The 12,216-nt window shown below is 35.4% G+C and overlaps 1 protein-coding gene across 9 annotated transcripts in view; it reads left to right on the top strand.

Annotated features, from left to right (window-relative positions):
- The window catches only part of PKHD1 (PKHD1 ciliary IPT domain containing fibrocystin/polyductin), a 443,740-nt gene that overhangs the window by 298,288 nt on the left and 133,236 nt on the right, over window positions 1-12,216 (top strand). The gene's annotated exons all lie outside the window — the stretch shown is intronic.

Raw genomic sequence — 12,216 nt, 5'->3', positions numbered from 1 at the left:
TGAGGTACAGTTGATTAACAATGTTGCAACAGTTTTGGGTGAGGTTCTTAGCCATATATATGCATATATCCATTCTCCCCCAAACTCTGCTCCTGTCCAGGCTGCCACATAACATTTGCAGAGTTCTATGTGCTGTACAGTAGGTCCTTGTTGATCTATTTTAAATATAGCAGTGGGTACACGTTCATCCCAAACTCCCTGACTATCCCTTTCCCCCATCCTTGCCCCTGGCAACCGTAAGTTCGTTCTCGAAGTAAGGAGTAAATTTTAGATAATACATGTTTACTGCTGTCAGTAAATCTTTAAAAAATATGAATTCTATGAGATAATAGATGAAATATGAGGTGGGACTACAATATCTGAATTGAAATGATGAGACAAAATGAGTGAGATGAAGTATATAAAGAACGTTATGGAATTTAAATTCAATGATGGAATTTAATAATACCTTGATGGCAATAAAGAATGAAATCACCGCTGCCTCAAAGTGAGTGCGTTTGTGCATGCTAAATCGCTTCAGTTGTATCTGACTCTTTGCGACTCTACAGACTTGTAGCCGGCCAGGCTCCTCTGTCCATGGGATTCTCCAGGCAAGAATACTGGAGTGGATTGCCAAGCCCTTTTCCATGAAATGAGTAGGCAACATAAAAAAGAAACTGATGGAATCTACACAAATGAAAAGATAAGATAAAGAGATAAAAATAATAAAAGAGAAGGTATTAGAGAACAGAAAATAAAAGCACATTTTGGTAATAGCTCTTTTAAATAAGAGTCCAGAATAATGACACCACAAAGAATAATTAAAACAACTAAAAACACATAAAAGAGTTGGAATTAGTTCCATTTCATTTGAACAACATTGAGAATCATGACTGCTCCAAATCCTCACAGCACAAGAAAAAACAGTGAAAAAAGTAAGAGAAAAACAAAAGAAGACATAAAGCTTGATAACATTAGAATTCTCTACACCATTAAATGTCAGAAGATAGTAGTGCAAGAACCTACACATGTGTAGGGAAAATGATTCTAGGCAAAGGTTTGGCTTATAAACATAGACCCTGCTAAAATGCTGTTCGCATATGAAAGCAAAATATACCTTCCACTTTCCAAGAACTGAAAAAAATTAAAAACTGTGTTCTAATAAAGAGATTAAACTGAATCTAAAATTTAAGAGTGCAAATAAAATCCAGAAATTGTAAAAAGATTAATAAGAATAGGCATAGTAAGGAAAGTTTTACACTAGATAACATGATATAGAAATGTAAATCTCTAAAAAACATGATAGGAAATTACCAGTAACAGAAATAGTAATGAAAGTACAGATATGAGTATAGATATAGTAAGGTAAGTTTTATATCAGATAGTGTAATATCTTATATATGAAATATATAAAGTAAATCTCTAAAAAAAGAAAGGAAATTACCAGAAACAGAAATAGTAATGAAAGTATAGATATGAGCATAGATACAGTAAGGAAAGTTTTATATCAGATAGCGTAATATCTTATATATGAAATATATAAAGTAAATCTCTAAAAAAAGAAAGGAAATTAATAGAAACAAAAATAATAATGAAAGTAATGAAGTTTGCTTACCTCTTTCAGTTTAAACCTTTAAATTAGATTAAAATTATAAAGAAAAAATGAAGAAATATGACTAGTAAAAATTTAATTGGTATATATAAAATATACATTTGTTTACCCCAATATAATTATAATTAAAAAGTTTAATAAATTTTAATAAATTATATACAACATAATCACAGTAAAATAAACAGAGATTAACACAAAATTTTAGCCAACTACCTTAATCTTTTGCAAGATGTAAGAAAAAAAATGATATATCTTCTCCTAAATAACTTTTGTATTAAAGAGATCAAACTTTTATAAATAGAATACTTGGAAAATAACAGTAATAAGAATTGAATAAGACATGGCCATACATGTCATCACATTAAATGCTTTTATTGTTGAATAAGAAAATATAAAAATAAATGAATCAGGTCGTTAGTATTAGAAACCAGAAACAAAATAACCACAAGCCTAATGAAATCAATACATACCTGATAAAGACAGAAATTGGTAATTTACAAAGTAGGAAATTAGTAGACTTGATTTTTTTTTTTAGAAGTACTGGTAAATCTTTAATAACTAAGCACACAAAACAAAATATAATTCAGAAATGGAGATTTAAATATAATAGATATTGAAGAGATTAAAATTGTAATCTAAAAATATGTATATCTATAGAGTATCATTCTGAAATTAAGAAAAAATAAGTTATATATAGAAACATAAATGATCATAATTGTCTAAAGAAGACTAAAAATTGAGAGAACCAATAACAGCAAAAATCATAATGTTATCAAATATTTATTTCCAAGAATACATTTCGCTCAAATAAATTTATGGCATGTTCTACTCATTCATTCAGTCATCAAATACTTATTGTGTTGTATAATCTATTCCATAGCATAGAAAAATATATGAAGATTGCCAATTTGTTTTAGCAAGCATGTATAAAATAATTTTTAAAACAGCTGCTAAAGATAACTCAAAAAGAGAAAACTGAGGCAACATCCAAGTTGTATCCTAAATAAAACAGCAACAAATGAAATCCAGTAATTTATTGGAAAATGAGTGATTAATTCAAGAGAAGCAGGATGGTTTGAAACGAATTAATTAATATAACTTACCTAAATAAAACAATATAAAGACTAAGAATTTGTTCAGTTTGGTACAAAACAGAAATGCATTTAGTAAAATTCAGCTGGCATTCTTGGAATAAATGATAAATTAAGACTATACCGATATGTTTCTTAATGGGGTGGTTTAGTCATTAGTTGAGAATCACTGCTTTAAGTAATAATACAAAATAAATAATTAAAAATCTCTCTTATACAAGCAACTTTCTTTTCTATTGAAAAACTGACATTAAAAATCGTTGTATATTACAGCTATCATTAAAAATAGTTATCAAATTTTTAGCCAATATATTGAATCAAGTAAATACTGTAACTAAAAAAATCAGCTGTAACTACCAAGAGGAATTCAAATTATCGTGTTTTTTTTTTTTTTTTTTTGCTGATTATATACACTTTTGTTCTAGAAAAGTAGAGAATCATCTGAAAAAACAACAGGAGCATTCAGTAAAAGCACAAATCAATAGGCTTTTAATATGTGAGCAATAAAATTTTAAATTACAGTGTACAGTGTTATTTAAAATTTCAATTGAAAATATCTATAAATAAAGAAGTGAAATTACAGGAGCCATAAAAGCAGATCTATAAAACACCAGTCAAAGGCATAAAGGAGATTGGAATAAATGATGATGCATAACATAAATGGAAAAACTCAATGTTTTAAACATGTCAATTTGATGCAAATTTAATCACAAACCAAATAAATGCATTTTGAATCTGACTCATTAAATCTATGTCTTTTGGTACAATAAATACTTGAAGATAGCCAAACATTATCAATTATTTAATACATACACACATATGTATATATATGTATATTGCTTTCCTGGTAGCTCATTTGGTAAAAAATCCTCCTGCAGTGCAGGAGACCTTGCTTTGATTCCAGGAAGACCTGCTGGAGAAGGACTAGGCTACCCACTCTAGTATTCTTGAGCTTCCCTGGTAGCTCAGCTGGTAAAGAATCTACCTGCAATGTGGGAGACCTTGGTTTGATCCCTGGGTTGGGATCCCTTGGTGAAGGGATCTTTCATATATATATATATATATAAAGGTGTGTGTGTGTATATATATATGTATGTATGTATATATGCATGTATGTATATATATATGTATGTATATATATGTATATATATATACACACACACACCTTTAATGTGAATATATGTATATATATATACATATATATGTGAATATATATATACGTATATATGTATGTATGTATGTATATATGTATGTATGTATGTATATATGTATGTATATATATGTATATATATATACACACACACACCTTTAATGTGAATAATTATTGTTATTGGCACCAGAACAGGAGAGACTATATAGCAATAGACCCAGGTATGTATCATTATTTAGAATTGGAATAAATTAGCATATATATATATGCTATATATATATTAGCATATATAAATTAGCTATATATATTAGCTATATATTATATATTATATATAATTATAATATATATTATAATAAACAATATATATAATATATATTATATATAAAAACTAGCATATAAAATTAGCATATATTAGAATATATCAGAATAAATTAGCATATATATAATGTGAATATATGTATATATATGTATGTATGTATATATGTATGTATGTATATATGTATGTATGTATGTATTTATATATATATATATATACACACACACACACACCTTTAATGTGAATAATTATTGTTATTGGCACCAGAACAGGAGAGACTACATAGCAATAGACCCAGGTATGTATCATTATTTAGAATTGGAATAAATTAGCATTTCAATTTTAAGGGCTTCCCATTTAGTTGAAAATTTGTGCTGGAATAATTGGTCAATGCTTGGGAAAAATATAAAATTAGATTCTCACTTTATCCTTTACTGTAAATTATCAGTTCAGTTCAGTTCAGTTGCTCAGTCATGTCCAACTCTTTGTGACCCCATGGACTGCAGCATGCCAGGCTTCCTTGTCCATCATCAAGTCCCAGAGCTTGCTCAAACTCATGTCCACCGAGGCAGTGATGCCATTCAACCATCTCATCCTCTGTCATCCCCTTCTCCTCCTGCCTTCAATGTTTCCCACCATCAGGGTCTTTTCCAATGAGTCAGTTCTTCGCATCAGATGGCCAAAGTATTGAAGCTTCAGCTTCAGCATCATTCTGGACAGATTTCCTTTAGGATTGACTGGTTTGATCTCCTTGCAATCCAAAGGACACAGTTCAAAAACATCAGTTCTTTGGTGCTCAGCTTTCTTTGTAGTCCAACTCTCACATCCATACATGACTACTGGAAAAACCATAGATTTGACTATACAGAACTTTATTGGCAAAGTAATGTCTCTGCTTTTTAATACGCTGTCTAGGTTTGTCATAGCTTTCCTTCCAAGGAGCAAGTGTACTGTAAATTATAGAGGAATTTAAAATGACTAAATGTTATAAAGCAAAACCATAAAATTATCTGAAGAACATTTAAGTAAATATTATATAATTTTGAACTAGGAAACACTTGTGGGATCATAACAAGAATTACAACAAACATAACAGCAAGAAATAATAGATTTGAAAACATTAAAAAGACCAGTATTTTTACATGTCAGTTACAAAATAAAATGGCAATTGACAAAGGAGAAAATATTTGCAATATACAATAGTACATATGGAGGGTTAATATTTTTGTATGTAAAGCACTCTTAAGAATAAAAAGAAAACAATATGAATACCAGAAGATCAATTGCTAAACAGTTGAATGAATTGCATGAATCACAAAAGAAGACATGCATATGACTAACAAACATATGGAAAAATGTTCTGTACTAGAACTGAAATAAATATTAAGCAAACGAAAATTAAATGCCGTTTTAAAATTTCACATTGGCAAAAGTGAAAAAGAATGAATTCCAGGTGACAAAAAGGAAGAGATACAAGCAGTGGGGATGGGGGAGAAAAATTACATATTAGCCTACTTTTGTAACTAAAAATAATATTTAAGTATGGATATATGTAAATAAAGAAATGTCTGAAAGACATATAGCACAGCAAGGAAACTGTTGATGAATTGATAGATAGCTGCTGCTTTGGTGTGTTTTTCTCTAAGTACAGAATATCTTAATAGAAAGTTGTTATTTTTGTAGTTATACTAACATTGTTATATATTGCAATACAATTTTTGTGAATTCTTACCATATGTCAGACATTGAACAGTGGCCTGAATATACAATTACCAGTGAAAATTGACATGATCTCTGCCCTCAGACATTAATCAAACAAATAAAGAGTAATGTAAAATTACATCTGTGATAGAGGCTATGAAGGAAGGTGGTATAGAATTCTGAAAACATGAGAACTTGAGGCAATGATTGAGGTTAGAGAAGGCTTCCCTGAAGAGTGATTTCAAAGGTGGGGACTGAAAGATGAGTGGGCATTCACTAAGCAAAGTGGGGCAGGGTGTGTGTGAAGAGTACTGTAGCCAGAGCAGACAGCGCTTAGTCATTCAATAAAGAGCTGATGAGCATTTACTATGTGCCAGGTGTGGCTATAACCACTGCACATTTAGAGGCAAATTTGAAGAAATGGCTGTCATCTGGGAGTCTACATCTTAGTGGAGGGAGATAGACAATAAACAAGCAAATCAAAAAATATGAAGGACATAGTTACATAGTTATAGATTATAAAATGTGCTGCTGCTGCTGCGAAGTCGCTTCAGTCATGTCCGACTCTGTGCGACCCCATAGACATAGACATATAGACCCCATAGAGCCTACCAGGCTCCCCTGTCCCTGGGATTCTCCAGGCAAGGACAGTGAAGTGGGTTGCCATTTCCTTCTCCAATGCATGAAAGTGAAAAGTGAAAGTGAAGTCGCTCAGTCGTGTCCGACTCTTAGTGACCCCATAGACATAGACATATAGACCCCATAGAGCCTACCAGGCTCCCCTGTCCCTGGGATTCTCCAGGCAAGGACAGTGAAGTGGGTTGCCATTTCCTTCTCCAATGCATGAAAGTGAAAAGTGAAAGGGAAGTCTCTCAGTCGTGTCCGACTCTTAGTGACCCCATGGACTGCAGCCTACCAGGCTAGTAAGGAAATAAACTGGGTGGTATGATCCAAGATAGCTGGGGGATATGAGGTGTATCCTTTTACACTGAGTGGACAGGGAGGATCTTTCTAGAGAAGGGAAATGACAGAAGCCAAGTCACATGGTACCTTGTTTACATGTGAGAGATCAAAGGGAAAGTTACAGAGCGTTTTCTACAGAGGAATTGATGGAATCTGATTTAGGTTTTGAAATTGCTTAGACTTTCCTGGTGGCTCAGTGGTAAAGAATCTGCCTGCAATGCAGGAGACACGGGGTTCTATCCCTGGGTCAGGAAGATCCCCTGGAGAAGGAAATGGCAACCCACTCCAGTATTCTTGCCAGGATAATCCCATGGACAGAGGAGCCTGGTGGGCTACATTCCATAGGGTCGCAAAAGAGTCAGGCACTACTTAGCACTACTTAACTACTAAACAGCAACAACTGGTGCTATGAAATTGATGTATCATGAAGACAAGAACAGAAGCTGGGGTATCTGGAGGTCAGCTGAGGTAAAAAACATGGTGGCTGGGACTGGGGAGGAGGCAGCGGAGATGGAGAGAAGAAATGATGCTGTCTGATTGCTGATGAATTGAATATTGAGATGGGGGAGTCCTTCTGGTTTTTTGATTGATCAACCTGGTGGGTGGTGGAAGAATGCACTGAGATGGGGAGATTCGGAGAGGAACAGACTTGTCAGGACAGACGATGGCAGGGATGTGCTAAGTTGGAGACACCAAGTCGAGATGTGAAGAAGGCAGTTTAATACAGAACATAGGGCTCAGTGAGACCATGACAGTGAGGCATCCTGTTGATGAAGTAGATGGTGTCACTGATCTAGAAGCGTATCAACCAGGAGAGGAGAAAACTGGAGGCTGGACATGAGACTGAGGCCAGTCTAATTTTTAAGAAGTTGATAGAGGAGGAGTTAGTGCAGGTGATTGAGGCAAAGAGACCCAAGAGGTGAGTCTGTGCTGGGAAGAAGAATGGAGAACATGAGGGACCTGAATGCCAGGATGGCTGATGAGAGAACAGACCAAGCCATGATGACAGGGCTTCAAGGGTTAGTTACAAGGCAGGGCTATATTCACTGATGTTATCAAGAATTTCAGTGTTTAGCCTCCTAATAGCATCGTGCAACTATTTTGGGCTTTGAAGGGGATTGTATGGGTGGGAGGTAGCACCAATACTCACATTTTTATGTCTAAAAAAATCATTCTAGGTACAACACAGACAACAGGAGGGGCCAAAAACAGATCTAGGGACGCTACTTAGGAGGTGCAAGTGAGAGGCAGTGTAACTTGTAGTGGAGAGAAGTGTGTAGATGTATAGACAGGAGACAAAATCTCTAGGATTGTTACCACAAGAGTGTGGGGTCCAGCTGCTCGCTGCTCAAAAGTCAATAAACAGGCCAAGCTGATGGAAAGCAAGGTTTCCTTTATTTCAGATGCTGGCAACAGGGTGTGGGGAGGGTGGTGGACATCTGTCTAAAGGTTGACTCTTCCTCCCTTACAAGCAGGGGGTGAAAGCTTTTATAGGCAGAGTGTATGTGTGTGAGGAGGGAGGAGGTGCTGCATGCAGAAACAGCATAGTCATCTCTAACGGTCATTTGCAAATTGGTCATCAGTGGTCTCACCAGTATCATCTTGGTTGTTTTAAGTTCAGTTCAGTTCATTTGCTCAGTTGTGTACAACTCTTTGCGACCCCATGGACTGCAACATGCCAGGCCTCCTTGTCTATCACCAACTCCGAGAGCTTGCTCAAACTCATGTCTATTGAGTCAATGATGCCATCCAAACATCTCATCCTCTGTCATCCCCTTCTCCTCCTGCCTTCAATATTTCCCAGCATCAGGGTCTTTTCCAATGAGTCAGTTCTTTGCATCAAGTGGCTAAAGTATTGGAGTTTCAGCTTCAGCATCAGTCCTTTCAATGAATATTCAGGGTTGATTTCCTTTAAGATTGACTGGTTTGATATCCTTGCAGTCCAAGGGACTCTCAAGAGTCTTCTCCAACACCATAGTTCAAAAGCATCAATTCTTTGGTGCTCAGCTTTCTTTATAGTCCAACTCTCACATCCATACATGACTACTGGAAAAACCATAGCTTTGACTATATAGAACTTTGTTGGCAAAGTAATGTGTCTGCTTTTTAATATGCCGTCTAGGTTGGTCATAGCTTTTCTTTCAAGGAACAAGCGTCTTTTAATTTCATGGCTTCCATCACCATCTGCAGTGATTTTGGACTCAAGAAAATAAAGTCTGTCACTGTTTCCATTGTTTCCCTATCAATTTGCCATGAAGTGATGGGACCGGATGCCATGATCTTAGTTTTCTGAATGTTGAGTTTTAAGGTAACTTTTTCACTCTCCTCTTTCACTTTCATCAAGAGGCTCTTTAGTTCCTCCTCACTTTCTGCCATAAGGATGGTGCCATCTGCAGGTCTGAGGTTATTGATATTTCTCCTGGCAATCTTGATTCCAGCTTGTGCTCCATCCAGCCCGGCATTTCACATGATGTACTCCGCATATAAGTTAAATAAGCAGGGTGACAATATACAGCCTCGACATACTCCTTTCCCAGTTTGGAACCAGTCCGTTGTTCCATCTCCTGTTGGTTTTTTAGTTAAACTAAGTTCCATTTGTTCCCATTTCTTTGAGGCCAGTTCTCAGAATTGTGGCAGCTCATGTTCTGGGTAGTCTGGTCATCATGTAGTTAACTTCTTCCACCTAGTGTTTTAGTATCTATAAGACAGCACACAGGATATGGCTTAGAATATTATCTATAAGCCTTTGAGAAAGAATGAAAGGTCCTTGACTATGATTAATGGTTATATTATTATTATTTATTCTCCTTATTGTTTTTCTTTGTTTCCACATTTTTTTACTTCTCTGATTGATCTTATTTGACTAGAGTTTTCCCAGACAAAAGGCAGGCAGAGGATATGGTGGGAGGGAGTGGGCAAGGACTGTAGGATCCTCTCCATCTCAGGATGAACTGGGCATGAGGTGCTTTCCTGGTTCTGGTTTGTGTAAATGGGTGGCAGCACCATTCACTAGTGGAGGACTAAATTTGTTGGAAAAGACGAGTTCAGATTTGGTCATGTTGAGTTTGAAGTGCTTTTCTGATGCTCAGAAGAATTTGTCAGGGAGGCATTTCTAACAGGAATCAATAAGAATCTTTAATTGTTATCAGGTTAGCAAGTTGGAATTTGGCAGGAGCCATATGAATGGATTTTTCTTATAAGAATGTGTTAAAAACCTCATTCAGAATCAAGTTATAGGCTATTCTGAAAGAAACTCAATTTTATTAATTAAAACTATCGATAGTAATTAACTAGCTGCCACTTACTGAGTTCTTATCATCTAGGCTCATTCTGTGTCAGACATCTACCAAGCATCGTACATACATTATCTAACTTAAATTTCTCAGTGCTACAAGTTAGATGTTACTATCTGCACTTTATAGATATAAAAACTGAGGCTGGAGAAGGTAAGTAAAATTTCCAAAGTCAGAAAGCTATAGTTTCTGAGGTTGGATTTTTACCATAGCTTGTCTGATTCCACTTTTTGTGTTCTACATACTACAAATATTAAAAATACAATCATATTAAAAACAAAATTATTTAGTATCAGTCCTGAGGAGGCGTACTTCAATACATTTATATATAATGATATATGGTTATCATAGTGCATTCATTTTATGGATTTCTTTTTTTAACCTTTTATGTGAAATAATTTAAGATTCACAAGAAGTTGCAAAAATAATAGAATTCCCATGTACCCTTGATTCAGCTTTCCTTGATGATATCTTACATAACCACAGACTATACAATTCAACAAGTTGATATTAGTACAGTATTAACTGAACTACAGATCTCAATCAACCTGTTTCTTTAAACACTGGTCTACAATCTTCCTTCTATTCAGATCAGATCAGATCAGATCAGTCGCTCAGTCATGTCTGACTCTTTGCGAACCCATGAATCGCAGCACGCCAGGCCTCCCTGTTCATCACCAACTCCCGGAGTTCACTGAGACCCACGTCCATTGAGTCAGTGATGCCATGCAGCCATCTCATCCTCTGTCATCCCCTTCTCCTCTTGCCCCCAATCCCTCCTAGTATCAGAGTCTTTTCCAATGAGTCAACTCTTCACATGAGGTAGCCAAAGTACTGGAGTTTCAGCTTTAGCATCATTCCCTCCAAAGAAATCCCAGGGCTGATCTCCTTCAGAATGGACTGGTTGGATCTCCTTGCAGTCCAAGGGACTCTCAAGAGTCTTCTATTAAAAGCCAATTTAATATGTCTTTCTAATATTCCTTTTCTTTATAGTTTATTATAAGATATTGAATGTAGTTCTCTGTCCTATACAGTAAACCCTTGTTTATATTATATATGGTAGTCTGCATCTGTTAATCCCATATTGCCAATTTATCCCACACCTCCATCCCCTTTGGTACCCATAACTTTATTTTTCACGTCTGTCTGTTTCTCTTTCATAAATAAGTTCATTTGTATTATTTTGGGTTACACATACAAATGATACCATAAATATTGTCTTTCCCTGTCTGACTGATTTCACTTAGTATGACAATTTCTGGGTCCATCCATGTCGCTGCAAATGGCACTATTTCATTCTTTTTTTTTAATAGCTGATTAATATTCCGTTGTGTATACATACCATGTCTTCTCTATCTTTTCATCTGTTCTTTGGCACTTGGGTTGTTTAGTATTATAAATAGTGCTGCTATGAATGTTGGGGTGCGTGTATCTTTCCAAGTTAGAGCTTTTGTCTTTTCCGGATCTGTGGCGGGGGGGGGTGGGATTGCAGGATCATAGGGTAACTCTGTTTTATTTTTTAAGGGAACTGCTATGTTATTTGCCACAGTGGCCGCTCTGCGGGTACACTTTGTTTGGAGTATTCATTGTGTCTCCTTCTGCTACACTCTCACTTGGGCATTCCATGTGCCTTTCTATAACAGCTTCTGTACTGGCTTCCTAAATGTTTGACAAATGCGATTAGAGGGTCAGAAGTACCCTTGCATCTCTTCTTTACCTTTACACTTCCTATGGATCTTTAAAGATTCCATCACACCTCCCACAGGACATTCAGTCTCCCCTCCAGCACACACTGATTTTCTACCATTTTAATCAATATAACATGTGATTCTATGATTTATGATTTTAATAAAAATATGCTTCTTAGTGATTGATACTAAGCTGCTTCAGGTATGCATGTCCTGTTCCTCCAAGTAGTGTTCTACAGGAGAGGAAAATACTGTTTTTTTTTTTAATCGATTTGGTGTATTATTTAGCATCCAGCACACAACAGAAATTAAAAAAGAGTTCTAATAAGTGTGTGCTACACTGGACTGATGGATCTTTTCTGGAAATCAAACCTTATGGAGCCTGTTGACTCAATGGCATCTTGTCTAATAAATTAGAGTATT

The sequence above is a fragment of the Bos grunniens genome, chromosome 23 (genome assembly GCF_055505025.1).
Source record: "Bos grunniens cultivar Pamir isolate PY7600 chromosome 23, Bosgru_T2T1.0, whole genome shotgun sequence".
In the NCBI taxonomy this organism is placed as follows: Eukaryota; Metazoa; Chordata; class Mammalia; order Artiodactyla; family Bovidae; genus Bos; species Bos grunniens.
The sequence above is the reverse complement of the archived record's forward strand: the minus strand, read 5'-3'. Positions and strand labels throughout refer to the sequence as shown.